Source organism: Lepidochelys kempii, chromosome 8 (genome assembly GCF_965140265.1).
Source record: "Lepidochelys kempii isolate rLepKem1 chromosome 8, rLepKem1.hap2, whole genome shotgun sequence".
Lineage (NCBI taxonomy): Eukaryota > Metazoa > Chordata > Testudines > Cheloniidae > Lepidochelys > Lepidochelys kempii.
This window is the reverse complement of record NC_133263.1, coordinates 22,915,491-22,931,035: the sequence shown is the minus strand read 5'-3', so window position 1 is coordinate 22,931,035 and position 15,545 is coordinate 22,915,491. Positions and strand designations below refer to the sequence as shown.

Here is a 15,545-nt window from a genome sequence, read left to right as displayed (position 1 = left end):
TTTAAAGGACATTCCACTGGGTGTTGGAACACAGAAGTGTGACAGTCTTATTAAACCTCCTGGAACATCTCAAAAATCTATATAGAGACAATTCTGCATATATATGTTTTCAGAAGGTGGAATGTTTCTTTTCTCATTCTATGGGCCAAATTCAGCAGTCCTTTATTGAGGAAAAATTGCAACTGAAATCAATGGAGTTTTGTTTGATTGAGTATTACAGAATTGGACCCGTTAGTATTAGGGCGATTTTCATGGAAACATACACTTCTTCAGAATCTTACTTCATATTCCAACCCTCAAGGGATAATCTTCTGTTCTGTTTATGACATCTTGATTTGCTGTAGTGACAAGTACTCTAGTATGACATCACAACAGGAAGATTGGAGAGCAGGCAGTAGAAGTAGGTGAATTCCCATGAAACAAAGATCTACTTCCTTAATTATTTTGGAAAATGGGGAAAGGGGAAATATGTAAAATACTGACTGTAATACAGAAGTGGAATATACATTTTCCATGAGGGACCATCAGCTCTTTATGTGTAGCTTCTGAACATAAAACTGCCCAGTTTCATCAACTTCTTTCTCCCCACCTGCTAATGAAACTGGCCTAAAACAAGACCCAATAAATAGTTTCCCCTTATTTTTGCTTTTTCCCCAGATTCTGATTTAATTTATACATCTCCTTATTTACACTGGTGTAGGTGAGAGGAGAATCAGGGATAGCTAGTGTAGTTGTTAGAGCCGAGAACTACCTACCAGGAAGCCTGAGTTCTATTCCCACTCTAACTTAGTTTCCCTATTTGTAAGACAAAGATAACACCCACACTCCTTATGTATCCCAAAATTCCTGGGAGAAAGGCACCATCATTTGTATAGAATAGGTCAGGCTGTTGTTGGTTTGCTGCCCAAACATGAGATCATTTCTATGAGTCATCACAGAATAGCTAAAGGTTGGGATTCATTTGCAATGACACTTGGATGTCTAAATTCCATGAATAGTTTTGAAAATCTCAACTAGACAGCCCCACAGGGCTTGTCAGAAAATTGTCACTGAAACCAAATTTTGACAAAAATTTGGGGGGAACCCATGAAACCCATGAAAAAATTATACAAAAAATCCCTTTCCATTTTTCATCTCTCTCTTTCTTTTTTAAAGGGTCCCCACTCCTGCCAATGGTCAGAAGTTTTGCTCTTGGTAACCACACATCATGTTTCATGATCATGAAAAGGGCTCTCTCCTTCCTAGAGCAGGAAAATTCTCATCTCAGCCTATCTAAGCCTCAGACCGCTACCAGCCACTAGCATAGCTGCCTATGGGTGATCTTCCACAGACTAGTTGTATTTGAGTGAACAGTTTAGGGCTGGAGGGTGGGATAACAAGATAGCTCTCATTCTCTGAGTTATAAGTAAAAACTCCTGTTAGAATGCAAGAGGAGTAAACAGAGCAGAATGTGTTCTCTTTATCCCAGCAGTCTCATCAGTCTGCTTCTTTTGCAAAAGTACTTCATGGAAGTTCCCACACACAAGGCCCTTTCCTCAGCTCTGGCAGCTGATTTGTTTGTTTCTCTGTTGAGTAGCAACCACTGCCCATACTGGCTTAGACTGGCACCTTGCAACCTGCACTGAGTAGGGGGGAGAGTATAGGTGCACTGTCTCAGGAGCAGAGCAAACACAGAATGGTGACTCAGACACAAATAGTTTAATCCCTGCTTCCCCCTTCCTCTGGAGAGAAGTAAATTGCATCAGTCCCTTTCCTGGCATACGTCCACTCTGCAGCAGCTCAGCTGCACTGACTATATGTGTTGAGAAGAGAAGGGAGACAAAGATGATACACCTCGATCCGTCCTGTTTTCTGCCCATGGCACTCAATGGTTTAGGCCAGGTATGTCTACACTTCAATTAAACACCAGTGGCTGGCCAGTGTCAGCTGATTTAGGCTTGTGGGGCTTGGGCTGTGAATTTGTAAGATTGCAGTGTAGATTTCATCTTGAGCGGGAGCCCAGGCTTTGGGACCCTCCCTCCTTGTGGGTGTTTAATTGCAGTGTGCACATACCCGCAGTCTCCTGAGGGCTGTAATATTTTGGTCTAATTCTAGGTGTTCAGCTTTACATAGAGGTGGCTGGGTGGTGTTTAGTAACTTCAGAAATATAAGTCAGGGTAGGTGATCTGGAGGTCCAATATGGCTTTAAACTCTGCGACTCTATGATAATGCTCTGCCTGTTCCCCAACCCTTCCCTCCTGCACAGGTGAGGGGGTAGAGGCTCATTGGTAGATGCAGTTCTCCCTGAATCATGCTCTGTAATGTGGGTAGCACAAGCAGGAGTGCAGGGGAAGTGGTTTACACCTCTTTACTCCTCTGTGTGGCGATCCTCACATGACTGAGCCTGTTGTGAGCTATGACAATATAAACAAATATATCTTTGCCTCATCTTGATGTCTTCACTCTCCTAGTCGCTATCCAGTCACCAACACCTAGACCAGGGGTGGCCAACCTGTAGCTCCAGAGCCACATGCGGCTCTTCAGAAGTTAATATGCAGTTCCTTGTATAGGCACCAACTCTGGGGCTGGAGCTATAGGTACCAACTTTCCAATGTGCCAGGGGGTGCTCACTGCTCAACCCTGGCTCTGCCACAGCCCCTGCCCCCACTCCACCCCTTCCCACCCCCTCCCCAAGCCTGCCGTGCACTTGCTCCTCCCCCTCTCCCGGAGAGCCTACTACACTCCATGAAACAGTTGATCGGGAGGTGCAGGGAGAGAGGGGAAGGCACTGATTGGCGGGGCTGCCAGTGGGCAGGAGGCTCTTGGAGGGGAGCTGATGGGGGACTGCTGATGTATTACTGTGGCTCTTTGGCAATGTACATTGGTGAATTTTGGCTCCTTCTCAGGCTCAGGTTGGCCACCCCTGATCTAGACATTCCAGACATATAGCCCTTGTTGAATTTTTACCTCCTGAGCTCATCTTTTTGGCCCGTTTGCAATCATTGTACCTTCTGAAAGCAGCTACTTTTCAGACACTGTGCAGAACAATGACACCAATATGTGCCAATGTCTCTAACCCAGACTTGAAAGTGGCACTCTGCTGTGTCTAGTATCGTGGGGAAAAAACAAAACCACACTGGTCTCTACAGCCGGCAACATCCTTCGGGTTGCCCTCCTAAGTGTTTCAGTTTGAGTCAGAATTTTCAGTTCTTTTTCAGGTTTCATAATTAAATTGGAGGGTGGGTACTTTTCACACTAGTGTTTTTTAAATAATTACAATACTATGGTTTCCAAATGGTTTCTTAATGGTCTTACATTCTTGGGTTTATTTATTCCCAGTTCAATTCACCCAAGCACTCTAACACCTGTAGCCCGAATGCTTTCTAGTATGACCCTATCCAAACTTGCAAACCATGTCTGGCTGGGCTTAGTCAATATTCAAATATAAAACACTCAATGAACACCTAAGCCTGAGGTTCTCATATTGCCTTTAGGTTTCTGATTATACATTTCAATTTGATTCTAACCAGTTCAAGATGTATCTTCTTAACTGTTATGATCTGGGCATGGTGGGTAGCATATTAATGGTTCTGGTTAACCACTTCTTCTGTTTCATCTCATTTCCTTCAGACAATTCCCTTTTTTCACCAGCTTTTATAAGTTTTCTCTGTGATATGTTGCAGCAATCTGTTGGAGATCTTTTAAATAAAGGAGAAGTATGTATTTTGACATAAATAATGTTTTTGACATTTGAATTTCCCCAGAAAACCTCAGATACTTCAGGTTTAAAGGTCAGCATGATTTTTACCGTCTGACTGAAGGACAAGGAAATATGCCTGAAACTACACAGCAAGTGAGTGGCATTGTCTTAATTTAAATGGAAGTTATGGGCCAAAAGTGTTAACATAACTCAGTCACTGTTGAACATTAAACAGTGTTAAGCAGGGTTTGGCATACAGATACTTTAGCCTGCTTAGTATTATGGCAAACGTATTATTTAAACTATTTTAATTTTTATTAAAGATATGAGAAGAAAAACAGTTAAAGTATTTGAAATATAAAATATTAAATAGGGCTTTAATTTTATTTTTTGTTCCCTATCCCTCTAGCTGGAGAGAGTTTTAGAAGGAAAAAAACTCCTGGTTTAACGGTTTCTTAGAAGGTATAAAAGATGGTAATAACTGTCCTTTTGGGGAAAAGAGAAAAAATTAGTAGAGATGTGCTGAAGCTGTTGTTGCTACTGTTGTTAAAATCTGACCCTTTTTCATTTCAGGTGGTGTTCAGGATTCAGCGGAAGCTCGGAGAGTGCAGCAGGGGCAATGTCATCTGGATCCTGCTCTCCACCCTGGAGGAGGGGAGGCTATCCTTCAGGATTAGGACAAAGAAGGTCTGGGGTTCCAGGAGCAGGGGTGCTATTTCAGATTTGCGGGAGGGAAACTTTAATTGTGATTCCAGGGGCTACTTGGGCACCTGAAAACCCTAAGATGATTTTTTTTTTCAGATAACAACTTAGAAAATAGCTGACAGGAGCACTGTATCTAATTCTATACAAAGAAATACAAACACCAATTAAAGCCATATTTTAAGTTTATATGTAAGTTTAGAACAATCAGGAGGTAATACAGCAAGATAGTCCCAATCCCAAGCCTCAAGGGATCCATTTTGGAGCTTAAAGCAGATATCAGAAACACAAGTTTGGTACTTTGTACACTATCTTTAGTAGAGATAAATAAAAATAAATAAAATCTGCTTACTTTTTCTAACAAACTCTGTGTCACTGCCATTATCTACTCTATTTTAGTCAATTTTTTTCATACCACTAAAATATATTTACTTAATTTTAACATACTTGGTTTTTTTTCTCTTTTATTGAGAACGGGAATTTATTTTTCTAATTATTTTGTCATTTATGTTTACCTATCACAATCGTGTTTGTGACTCACTAGCATTTGACTCCATCATTACTATTAATATCAGACTTGGAACCACATTTATTTTCCTATGCATTTTAAGTTATTTTACAGATATAATTAAAATACAATTTGAAAATAAGCGACCTTTATCTGCACAGTGTCTAAAGTTATGTGTTTAGCTAATGTGTTTTTTTTAAACTGGCACTGCTAAGAGGAGTACAAGCTAAATTTACACTCTAGAACAGTGTTTCCCAAACTTGGGACGCCACTTATTCAAGGAAAGCCCCTGGTGGGCCAGGCCGGTTTGTTTACCTGCTGCATCTGCAGGTTCGGCCAATCGCGTCTCCCACTGGCCGCGGTTCGCTGTGCCCGGCCAATGGGGGCTGCGGGAAGCAGCAGCCAGTACATCCCTCGGCCCACGTCACTTCCCGTACTTCCACTCCCATTGGCCGGGCAGAGCGAACCGCAGCCAGTGGGAGCCATGATCAGCCAAACCTGCGGACGCGGCAGGTAAACAAACCGTCCCGGCCCGCCAGGGGCTTTCCCTGAACAAGTGGTGTCCCAAGTTTGGGAAACACTGCTCTAGAAAAATACTATTATTTGATTGTCCAACTTTAAATAATAAAATAATGATAATTACTCCAGTCAGGACAGGTTAGGTATTTTAGAAATCACTACTCAAAGAATTTAAATTGAAGCATTAGTGAAATAAAATTATGAAATGCACAGACCAGTCAAAAAACTAAAATAACAGTACTGTAATCCTTTGTGAACTTTCAAAGAATAAAATTACAGAGAATATATGTGCATTGCACTTTTCCACAGGAAGTACCAAGAAGTAACAACAACAGCAAGTGTGTGTGCATGATAGACAGAGAGTGTCTGTTGGGGGTTTCATGTGGTAGCCTGTGTGTGTGTGAGAGAGAGAGAGAGTGTTGTTCAGTACAGCAGCAGTCACAGCTGCCACTCCTGAACCAGAAGCATGCGCACAGTCAGGCTCCCTGCCACTCACCTCAGCTCAGCAGAGACCCACTCAAGCATGGCTACCTCTAGCATCAGGTGAGCTCCCCCAGCACTGCACCAGCCATGTATCAGCTTCCCAAAGCAGGGGAGACTGTCGTGGCAGTGGGAGCTGGGTGGCCAGAGAGTGGCAGCTGCTGGTCAGGCACCCAGCTCTGGGAGGGGTGGCTATGGGGAGGTGAAGGCAAATTTTGGAGTGTCTATAGCTCCCCCTCCCACACCAGGAGACAGTGGGGGTGGGAACCACAATGGTGATGCTTGCTCCAGTTGCCTCTGCCTGTTCTTCCCTCTGTTCTTCTATTTTCTCCCCATCTCTTTCTTTAAGGTTCCAAAATGGAGTGGTGGGTGGAAAAGCCCATCCAGTCATTATTTTGTCCACGATCCAGGCATAATATTCAATAAACCAATTTTGTTTAATTAATTTCCATACTCACATTTTCTTGTTTACCAAGCATGATCTCAATGCAGTTCTTGAGTTAAATCAGTAGGCTTTTTTATTTAGAGTAATACAATTTTTTTGTCTGGTTTCTTGCACCCGTTGCCTATTAATATTTATTATTTTAGGTTATCATGATATTTTATGAACGTGCACTCACTTTTTCAGTTGAACTCACAATGAAGGTAAATTTGTAGGCTAATTATCACAACATTAGTACTTAAGAAACTCAGTTACCCTACTGGCTGGGCCTCTGCTCCAACCAAGAGTATTGTCATGTGAGCCACGTGATGATTTTGTAGATTTACTATTGTAGAGTGGTCAACAGTCAGACTGCTTAGAATAGGCCAGGGCTTAGAGAAGCCTGTGTGTTGACACAAGATAATATAGGTTGTGTTTAGTTTAGAAAATCATGGAGAATGATAAGTTCTGTCTGTGTTCAGCAGCTTCAGTAAAGAATCCTCTTTGTATTCATTACTAGCATGATCTACTACTTGTCAATCGCAAAAAGAAAAGGAGTACTTGTGGCACCTTAGAGACTAACGAATTTATTTGAGCATAAGCTTTCATGATCTACAGCTCACTTCATCGGATGCATCCAGTGGAAAATACAGTGGGGAGATTTATATACATAGAGAACATGAAACAATGGGTGTTATCATACACACTGCAACAGGGGTGATCAGGTAAGGTGAGCTATTACCAGCAGGAGAGCAGGGGGGACCTTTTGTAGTGATAATCAAGGTGGGCCATTTCCAGCAGTTGACAAGAATGTGTGAGGAACAGTGGCGGGGGGGGGGGGGGAAATAATTGGGATATGTGGAAGCATGCCACAGATTTTCAATAGTCCAGAATGGTTTTCTTATAATCAATAAGAAGTGTATTAACAGCATCCAAAAAGATGACAAAATGTAGAAAAATATAATAATCAGAAAAATATAGAGAAGAGACAGGTGAAATTAACTCCATACACAAGTTTGTATATCAAAGCTCTAAAACAAATCCCCTGACCTTTTGTAGCACCCATTGCCTTCCCACTCAGAACCTATCCTGAGACTAAGGTCCTAAGAAAGGGATACAAAAAAAAAATGTATCAGGCCCCTGGTCTGCTTTGTCTATGGCTTGGCACCCCACCAATAATTCACATTTACTGGTACATAAAATATAAACATAAACAATGTTTTCTAGTTTCTTGTTCCTCTAGAAATTCTCCTGGATGATGACATGGGCCCATATATGGTACTAAATCTTGGTGTGTTAATAAGAGATGTCTTTCTGTGTTTGTTCTTTACTCCTTTTCATTTTTTTTTAACTATATAAGCAAAAGGAGAGATAAGAAATGTTAATTGTGGAACTAGGTGGATAAGTAGGATAAAAGTAGAGAAAGCAGATGCGGAATTGCTCTTTCTGTTGTCAATAACCTGGAGTGTCTTCCACACAAGAAATAATGTGGTTGACTGCAATAATGTGGAGTGTTTTATATAAAGGAGACAATTTAGTGTCTTATGTAATGAATATTATAGCCCAATTTGTCTTACTGAATCATATACCTCTCTAATCAGGGGATTTTGGAAAGCACGGGGTACTGCCATTGTACTGGAAAAACTGGGAAAAGGAGGTATTATTAATAGTTCTTTAGATTTTAAGGACAGAAGGAAACATTAGATCATCTAATCTGACCTCTTGTATAACACAGACCATAGAGTTTCATCTAGTGACTGCTGTACTGAGTCCAAAAACTTGTGTTCAGATTAAGGTTACCAGATGTCCCTATATTATCGGGATCATCCAGATATTAGGGGCTCTGTCTTATATATGCAACTGTACCCCTAACTCCTGAAAAAAAAGAGTCCCAATTTTTAACTTTTGCTATCTGATGGTAACACTAGTTAAAAGTTCATCAGCCAGTCAGAATCACCAGCTGAGTAGCCCTTCATTTGCATGTATGGTGTACAAAGAAAGCATCCACTTATTGGGTGTGAGCAGAAATGAAGGCTCAAAAATGGAGAAATTGGGGAACTGGAATATTCAAGACACGGACACACTTAGGAGAAACATCAGATATATTATTCCAACACTGTTACAGCTAATAAGCTAATAGCCATGCTTGGACGTACTAAATGTAGGCTAAACAAAAAAAGCTTTCTGTGAAAGTTTTAATTAAGGAAAGTTTAGTAGCTAGAAATGTGGTTGCTGTGGTTAAGTATGAACCAGAACAATTTCCTCCAACTGTATGGTAGTTTGTAGATCACAGAGGATGCAGCTGTGAACCGGGAAGACAATAAATAAATAAATTAACATTTGTCATAGTTCCTTCTTCTGTTTAATTACTTTGCTTTAACTTTCCAGTTCTGTAGAGAGTTTTCATTAGTGGGAAAGAAGATGCCAAAAATACTGACTTGTATTTTTTCTAACTAAGTTAGCTGATTTCGGGTGAGGGATGCAGGCTCCGGACTGGGGCAGAGAGTTGGGGTGTTGGAGGGGGTGAGGGGCATGGGCTCCGGCCAGGCGGCGCTTACTTCAGGTGGCTCCCAAAAGTGACCGACACATCCCTCTGGCAGCGGCTCCTAGGCAGGCAGGTCAGGGGACCACTGTGCACTGCCCCTGCCTGCAGGCACCACCCACACAGTTCCCATTGGCTGCAGTTCCCGGCCAATGGGAGGCGCAGAGTCGGCACTCGGGGAAGGGGCAACACGTGGAGACTCCCCTGACCCCCATCAGGGGCCACAGGGACATGCCAGCCACCTCCAGGAGTGGCACGGAGCTTTAGCCCTGCTGCGCCGCCGTACCTTTAGCACCTAAAATCTCCCAATTTGGCTTCAATAGCATCTTGGAGTTAGAGCCTGATTCTGGGAGGAGGCGCTGGGAGGGAGGGGGAGGAGTTGATCTGTGGGTCCTGCAGAACCCCTGGAGTACCCTCGGGGACTCCCGGGGTGTTGCTGATCCATGGGCGGCAGGTCGCACAGGCTGGGATAGGCTTTGCCTATCCAAACAGCCAGGCATGACTCCTCCCCCTGCCATGACTGTTCCCTGTGGCAGTGTGTGGCTCCAGTCCTCCAACTCCAGACCCCCAGTGCTCTGCCGTGCTGGGGCCACTCGCCTTCCTGCACTCAGGAGTTGGGTTGCCAGCCGCCCCGGGCTGGGGAGGCTGGGGCTCTGAGCTGCCTGCCTTCCCGGCGCTCCAGGACTGGGGAGGTTGGGGCCACACGCTGCCTGCCCTACCGCACTCCAGAACGAGGGGCCAAGCCAAGGGATTGAGCCGGTGGCCACGGTGGGGGGGAGGAGGGGCCGGCTCTGGGCTCCAGCAGGGGGCAGGGGCAGAAAGGAGGGCTTGGCTCCAGCAGGGGGTGAATGGGGCAGGGCGTCAGGTGGAAGGGGCGGCCTCCCCCAGCTGACGGTTCACGCACCGCCCATGCGCGGATCCCAATTTGAGAAATGCTGGTCTAGACCTGACAAGTGTTTGTCTAATTTGCTCATAAAAATCTCCAAAGATGGAGATTTCATAACCTCTCTAGGCAATTTATGCCAGTGCTTAATTATCCTGACAGGAATTATTTCTTAAGGTCCAACCTAAACCTCCCTGACTGCAATTTAAGCCCATTGCTTATTATCCTGTCCTCAGACGTTAATGAGAACAATTTACCTCCCTCCTCCTTGTAACAACCTTTTATGTACTTAAAAATGGTTATCATGTCCACCCTCAGTATTCTCTTCTCCGCACTAAACAAACCAATTTTTTTCAATCTTCCCTCATAGGTCATGTTTTCTAGACCTTTAATCATTTTTGTTGCTCTTCTCTGGACTTTCTCCACTTTCTCCACATCTTTCCTGAAATGTGGCACCCAGAACTGGACACAATACTCCAGTTGAGGCCTATTCAGCGCAGAATAGAGTGGAAGTATTACTTTTCGTGTCTTGCTTACAACACTCCTGATAAAATATCCCAGAATGATGTTTGCTTTTTTTGCAACAGTGTTACACTGCTGAGTCACATTTAGCTTGTGGTCCACTATGACTCCCAGATCCCTTTCTGCTGTACTCCTTCCTAGGTAGTTATTTCCCATTTTGTATGTGTGCAACTGATTGTTCCTTCCTAAATGGAGTACTTTGCATTTGTCCTTATTGAATTGCATCCAGTTTGTCCAGATCATTTTGAATTTTAATCCTATCCTCCAAAGCACTTGCAACCCCTCCCAGCTTGGTATCATCTGCAAACTTTATAAGTGTACTCTCTATGCCAATATCTAAATCATTGATGAAGATATTGAACAGAAGCAGACCCAATCCCTGCAGGACCCCACTTAATATGACCTTCCAGCTTCACTGTGAACCTTTGATAACTGCTCTCTGGGAATGGTTTTACAACAGTTATGCACCCACCTTATAATAGCTCCCTGTAGGTTGTATTTCGCTAGTTTGTTTAGGAGAAGGTCATGTGAGACAGTATCAAAAGCCTTAAAGTCAAGATATACCACATCTACAGCTTCCCCACTATCCACAAGGCTTGTTACCCTGTGAAAGAAAGCTATTAGGTTGGTTTGACATGATTTGTTCTTAAGAAATCCATGCTGACTGTTATTTATCACCTTATTATCTTCTAGGTGCTTGCAAATTGGTTGCTTGATTATTTGCTCCATTATCTTTCTGAGTACTGAAGTTAAGCTGACTGGTCTGTAATTCCCCAGGTTGTACTTATTTCTCTTTTTATAAATGGCCACTATATTTGCCCTTTTCCAATCCTCTGGAATCTCTCCCAGCTTCTTTTCGAAGATAATCACTAATGGCTCAGATATCTCCTCAGTCAGCTCTTTGAATATTCTAAGATGTATTTCATCAGGCCCTGGTGACTTGAAGGCATCTAACTTGTCTAAGTAATTTTTAACTTGTTCTTTCCCTCTTTTAGCCTCTGGTCCTACCTCACTTTCACTGGCATTCACTGTGTTGGACATCCAATCACTATTAACCTTTTTGTTGAAAACAAAAAAGTCATTTAGCACTTCTGCCATGTCCACACTTTCTGTTATTGTCTCCCACCCCATAGAATAATGGGCCTACCCTGTCCTTGGTCTTCCTTTTGCTCCTAATGTATTTGTATCTTTTCTTGTTACCCTTTATGTCTCTAGCTAGTTTAATCTCATTTTGTGCCTGGGCCTTTTAAATTTTGTCCGTACATACTTTGTTATTTTATTTTATTTATAAATAAATTGTATTATTTGTTTATATTATCCTTTGTAATTTAACCTAGGACTTTTTGTAGGACTTTTTTTTTGAATTTCAAAAATGCCAGCGTGGTCTCTTGCCATAATTTCTATCTTTCCTATGAATGGGATAGTTTCCTCTTATACCCTTAATAATGTCTCTGAAAAACTGCCTACCTTCTTGAACTGTTTTTTCCCTTACACTTGCTTCCCATGGGATCTTACCTACAAACTTCCTGAGTTTGCTAAAGTCTGCCTTCTTGAAATCCATTATCTTGCTTTTGCTGTTTTCCCTCCTACCATTCCTTAGAATCATGAACTCTACCATTTCATGATCACTTTCACCCAAACTGCCTTCCACTTTTCTTCCCATTCCAGGCCAGGCACTGGCTTCAGGTATAATAGGGTGGAGCTAACTGGGCCCAAAGCCTCTCTTTAACCTCTTCCATGCTGGCAGGCAGTTTCTCTAGTTCATCAAAGCTCCTGTAAGGATAAGTGAAATAAAATTTTAAAACCTTATTTTTTTCCAAAATGGCTGATGGCACAAAAATGCACATGTTCAAGAACAGGGGACAAAGCAGAAAGGAGGTGTGGAAAATATCCAAAAACATATGATGAGTAAAGGTATAGATGTATAATTACTGTTGTTTTTCTTAAAGCCCCTGTGACAATCAAGGTCCCGAACTCCCAGGAGGACAACAGAGTGACTGAATCCTAAAGTATAAGCAATTGAATCAGTTGATTGTATACAATGTTATTGTACTATAAAAGTGTATTGAGTAAGGTCTTATGAAAGCCAGTGACACACTAGTGATTAATATCATTGTGTGCTCTGTGAACAGGCTGTGTATAAAGAGGTATGTATATGTGGTGGTAATACGTATTTGAAAGATGTTGTGGAGGGAGCAGATCAACAAGTTTGCCCTATACAAAGGAATGTTGTTCTGCCTGTGTCTCCATTGTGAAATGAGCAAGGGGATGACAGAGACAATGCAAGTTCATTTGCATCTAAATTCACAGGAGCAACAAATTAAGAAAAAGGTGAGGAAGACAGGAGAAAAACCTTCATCTGGGGATTCACTTCATAAGAATACACTTCAAACAGGGGCAGCAGGTTTGTATAATTTTTGGTAGTACCCAGAACGGGTCCAAGCCCCTCCCACCGCCACACACACACAACACACACGCACACACACATCTGCCTAAGGCTCTGGAAGGGAGTTTGGGTGCAGGCTGAGGCAGGGGTTTGGGGTGTAGGAGGGGGTACAGGGTGCAGGCTCTTGTTATGCTTATAAGAAGCACACGGGATCTTTTTCAGGGGAAAAGGCAATATGCCACGTTTATTGAAGATACAACAATTAGCAAATGTGTTCAATCACACACACACACACACACACTGTGCCGTGTGCTTGTCCCTACCTATCACCACAAAACCATGTAGCAAAAATATATCATTAAAAACGTGCGTAAAACAAACTCAAAAATGTTACGCGCGTTTTGTACAACAAACAATATGTATATGTTACATCTTAAAAACCAGTATCTTTTAAAAATGCAAGTATTAGCCAACCCCCAGTAAATAAATGCAACCACATGTACTATTTACCAAAAATAAAAAAAAAGCACAAAGCACTATAACCGCCACACCGGTTAATTTCTCTGTTCCCCTTAGCCTAAATGGCACAATCTAACTAATCACTTGTTGTCAAAAACAAAGGTAATTCAGTTTTTACAACAAACACAAAGGAATATAGGGAAGCGTGTCATTCAAATATTACATGCAAATAAAAACATATTAAAAATTGCTAAATATAAAAAAAAACGAACAGCCTATCACTAGTGTTAGGATATAGATACACAAGGGGCAGTGGGACAAATGGAATATCGACACCTTCCACCTTGATGCCTGGCCCTATCAGGAAATGTGTCGCCATATGTCCTATGCTTTTCCAGGGATACCTGGGCAGGAGGATCCCAAAAGAAAAAGAAAAAAAAAGGGGTGGAGTGTTAGGATATAGATATTCAGGCCTGTCTGCAAAGGCCTGTACTTTAAGAATTTAGGTGTATTCTTATCACTTGGCTAGTTCCAGAGGTATAAAAGAAAGAATCAAAACCACTGTCTGCCAGTGTAAGGGCCTTCTCTTACTGTGACAGTTTGTGGCCCTGTGCTTAGGCTCAGGCCTTTGGCTAAGCAGCAGAGGCAGCCATAAGCTGGGAAGCGAACGGTCACATCCTCACATTCCAAACTAGTCACACTGAAATAAGGTGCTATTGGGCTGTTAGGCACTATCAGGACAGGATTATATTCCTATTACCTCCAGAGAAAGGGAAGTGCCTAGAAAATGTAAAAGGAAACTTAGTTTGATAGCATCCTGTCTGGCAAGAACTCACTTATCAATAGCTGGGATGTGAAATCCTCACTTCTGTATTGTCTTGTCATCATAGTTCCCACTTTGCTGTTGTTTGTCTGTATAATCTCTGTCTGGTTCTGTGATTGTTCCTTTCTGCTGTATAATTAATTTTGCTGGGTGTAAACTAATTAAGGTGGTGGGATATAATTGGTTACATAATCATGTTACAATATGTTAGGATTGGTTAGTTAAATTTCAGGAAAATGATTGGTTAAGGTATAGCTAAGCAGAACTCAAGTTTTACTATATAATCTATAGTCAATGAGGAAGTGAGGGGGTGTGGGCGTGGGTGGGGGTGGGCATGGGCATGTGGGTGAGGGAGATGGGAACAGGGAATGGGGGTAAGAAAATTGGAATCATGTTTTGCTAAAGGGGGAAATGGGAACAGGGAATGGGAGTAAGGAAGTTGGAATCATGTTTGGCTAAGGGTAGTAATGGGAACAGGAACACAGGTGTAAGGCTCTGTGGTGTCAGAGCTGGGAAGGAGGATACTAAGGAAGGAAACTGGAATCATGCTTGCTGGAAGTTCACCCCAATAAACATCGAATTGTTTGCACCTTTGGACTTTGGGTATTGTTGCTCTCTGTTCATGCGAGAAGGACCAGGGAAGTAAGTAGGTGAAGGAATAAGCCCTCTAACAACTGGTACAACATTTTTACAGGCTGCTCCCCAACTTCTCAGAGCATATTGTCTATTATGTTTCACTCATTATTAGTTGTGTTAATATTGTCCTGTGCTTGCTTGCTAAAAATGTGTTGTATGTGCTGTTAAACAAAAAAAAAGTTTGTTAAATTACAACCACAAGCTCAAATTGCCTCTCAGTATATTGCTATAAAACAATTGTATAAAATATGACCCAGTCAAGAATTGTTCTTGAGGGATCAAAAGGGGAACATGTAATAATAAAATTTTATTTTTGTATTTTATATAATTTAAAATAAAAAATAATAATGTAGCATGTATTAAATGTATTGGTGTATAATTTAATCATATCCAGCCAGACATGCTTTTTAAATAGCAAAAAGGAATGGCCTAATGGGCCATTAGTAAAAATACATCAGCCAAAATTTGTGTATGTGCTTATTTCAAGGCAGTAAAAAACCTGTAAGGGTCACCAATTTGTTGTAGGTTTAGCATTTTAAAATAAATTAAAAAATGCCATAATTGTTTTCTTTTGCATTGCAACTTAAAGTTCCTGTTCAGAATGTTCTGTGTAAATTAATTTTGTTTGTGTGTAAATAAAAAATGTGTATGTTAAAAAATAAGTGTAAAGGCCATCGCTAAACTAGATGGTCTAGGGAGGAACCAGATACAGATGCAAAGGTGCCAGGAGCCTGCAACACGCCTCTATTAAAATGTCAGAGGCGGGCAGATTAACGATTCTAAAGATGAGTCAGGCACCTATCAATGGGGACAAAATAACTGTAATTAACACCAGCATGGAATAACTCCCTAAAAAACTTTATAAAAAACAAAATAAAAAATGAGAAGAACAATTTAAGAAAACAAGCACTCGTCAAACAACAATTAATTACAGCATGACGGTGCAAAACTCATTGGTCCCAATGAAGGAAAATCACTATATAAA

General features: G+C 41.7%; 1 long non-coding RNA gene across 1 annotated transcript; it reads left to right on the top strand.

Annotated features, from left to right (window-relative positions):
* The first annotated feature begins 1,826 nt into the window (after window positions 1-1,826).
* On the top strand, window positions 1,827-4,632 carry LOC140916508 (uncharacterized). The gene is made up of 3 exons (XR_012160533.1): window positions 1,827-1,881; window positions 3,744-3,832; window positions 4,253-4,632. It is a non-coding gene; the product is annotated as an uncharacterized lncRNA (long non-coding RNA).
* Window positions 4,633-15,545: the final 10,913 nt, after the last annotated feature.